Source organism: Sminthopsis crassicaudata, chromosome 2 (genome assembly GCF_048593235.1).
Source record: "Sminthopsis crassicaudata isolate SCR6 chromosome 2, ASM4859323v1, whole genome shotgun sequence".
Classification (NCBI taxonomy): domain Eukaryota; kingdom Metazoa; phylum Chordata; class Mammalia; order Dasyuromorphia; family Dasyuridae; genus Sminthopsis; species Sminthopsis crassicaudata.
This window is the reverse complement of record NC_133618.1, coordinates 565,810,877-565,813,450: the sequence shown is the minus strand read 5'-3', so window position 1 is coordinate 565,813,450 and position 2,574 is coordinate 565,810,877.

The following is a 2,574-nucleotide window of genomic DNA, read 5'->3' as shown; positions in this document are numbered from 1 at the left end:
GTAATGATGTAATTTATATCTTTATATCACAATTATTTTTATACCTATCTTCCATTGAACCATTTCTTATGAAAAAGAGAGATGTTATTGTTATTGAGTTAGTTAGTCCCAACTCTTCATGACCTTATCCAGATTTTCTTGCAAAGATACTGGAGTAATTTGCCATTTCTTTCTCCAGATAATTTTACAGATGAGGAAACTGAATAAACAGGATTAAATAACTTGCCCAGGTCATAAGCTGGTGTCTGAGGCCACACTCAGGAATGTGAATATTCTTGACCCCAAGGTCAGCACTCTATGCACTGCACCATTTAGCTGCACTTAAAAAGGGAGATAATTAAGCAAAAATATTTACTTTGGCAATGTATATAATGTTCTGTTCTTCGCACCTCTTCTTCATAAAGAAAAAAGCATATTCTAAGTCTTTAACACTTGAAACAGTAGGACAATTGCAGTGTTTTGCAGAAGTATTTCGTTATCTCAAAAATCTTTGTCCTCCATTTAATTATCAAATGGATCTTTCGATCTGAATTGAATGGAACTGGTCTGACCATTTCATCCCATTCAATAAACTCCAATCTTTCTAGATTCCCTATCAGTTCCAGAACACAATTCTAAAATCCTTTATATGAATCCTTCATAACTTGGATTCTTTTTACCTTTCCAATCTTGTTCATACGACACGAGTGAACTCAATATGACCTGAGTGAACTCTGTAAAATTATGTAAAATCACAAAACTCATGTCCCTTTTAGATCAGTCCAGACTCCAAACCCTTTCAGAGTGAGATAAGGAAAACCATTCAAGGGCAAATCAAACTACTGATCTTTCGGGAAGTCAGTCTCAAGAAAGACTTCACATTCAATTGAGAATTATCAAACTTCCCTTAGACTTACTCATAAAATAGATCTTCTGGAAACTATTGCAGATTTTTCTCCATTGAGAAAAAAGCTTCTTACAGAAAAATAAAACCTCCTATTTTTGTCACTGCCTCTGGGGCTAGCGAATTCTTTCGCTTCCAAACCTGAGTCTCTGAGCAAAGGAATTCCATTCATTCATTCATTCACCTCAATACCATACTCTGAAGACTGATCCAGTGACACTAGTCTCCTTGCTGTTTCTTCCACAGAATACTCCCTCTTCAGACTCCACGCAATTTCACTGATTGTCCCTCATCCGGAATGCTTTTCCTCTCTCTTTGTCTTCTGGCTATCTTACTTCCTTTATATCCCAGCTAAAATCTCCCCTTCCACAAGAAGTCTTTTTATGATATCCTTTAATGCTGATTTTTTTTTTCGGTTGATCACTTCTAACTTATCATTTGTATATTTTGTTTGTGCATATATGTGTGCATGTTGTCTTCCTTGTGAGATCTGGGACTGTTTTATTGTTTTGTTTTGTCTTCCTTTGTACCCCTTGGCAAATAGGTGCTAAATAAATGCTATTAATGACTAAATTTGGCTTGACTTTTTCAGGAAATAATTCTAAGCAAGTTTCCTACCACTTGTACTTGCATAGCTAACTTTTTAAAACTAAAAGCAGAACTTTATATTTATATTAAATTTCACCTTGCTAGTTTGGAATTAGCATTCTAGCCCATGAGACCTTTTAGAATCTTAATTCTTCTATTTAACATATTAGCTAGATCCTCACTGCGCTATCCACAAATGTGAAAGAAATGACTTAAGACTTCTTCCAAGTCTGATAAAAACTTGTCAGCCCTGAGCCAAGAACAGAGGCTCTGCTTCCTTTCTTTCTCCAGTTATCTGAGTTTTCTCCCTCTTGTAAGGACTAGTTTAATTCCTGTGTGCTCTGGGAAGTCTTCTTTGATCATCCCGAACCCACAGTTTTTATGCCCCTCTTTGTCACTGATTGGCTGCCTTGTATTGTGAGCTTGCCCCAATGAGATTGTAAATTCCTTAAGGGATGAGACCAGATTTTATCTATCTCGATATTCTATATAGTACCTAGCGAAGGGTTTTGCACATAGGAAGCACGCAGCAAATCTTTACCTGTAGAGAGGTATATTTATAACTAGATAAATCATAAAGTATAGTAGAAAATTGGTATAAAATCTTCATTTGAATTGGGGTCACATTCATCAGCAGTAATCAACTGTCCAGGGCCTCCCTCTTTAGAAGGTTTGCACATCCTTTTCAAAATCTGCCTCCTCTTCAGGACCCTCCTAGCGAGAACTTTTGTTTGATTCATGCCCAGAACTGGGCAGCAGCAGCAGATAGGGATGGGCGTTCATGATCGGAAAGCAGATGATCTTGGTCCCAAGCAGGATTATCCGGCTGCGTTTCTGTACTTGGACAACAACTTTTCCTCCAGCTGGCAGAACCTCTCGGACTGAGTGCCCCTCCTTCCCCACGACCCCTGCTTCTCCCCGAGCCGGGGGGCTTAGCTCAGCAGGAGCTGCACAAATGAGGCGTGCCCCCACCCTGCCCCCACAGCAGCAGTCCGTCCAGCCCCTGGAGCTGGCGGAGCCCATCCTAAACAGCTCCCTCCAGTCATTGGTCCGTCCGGGAAGGAGGCGGGACCGGGGGCCCTATAATATCCAGGCTTAGCGTG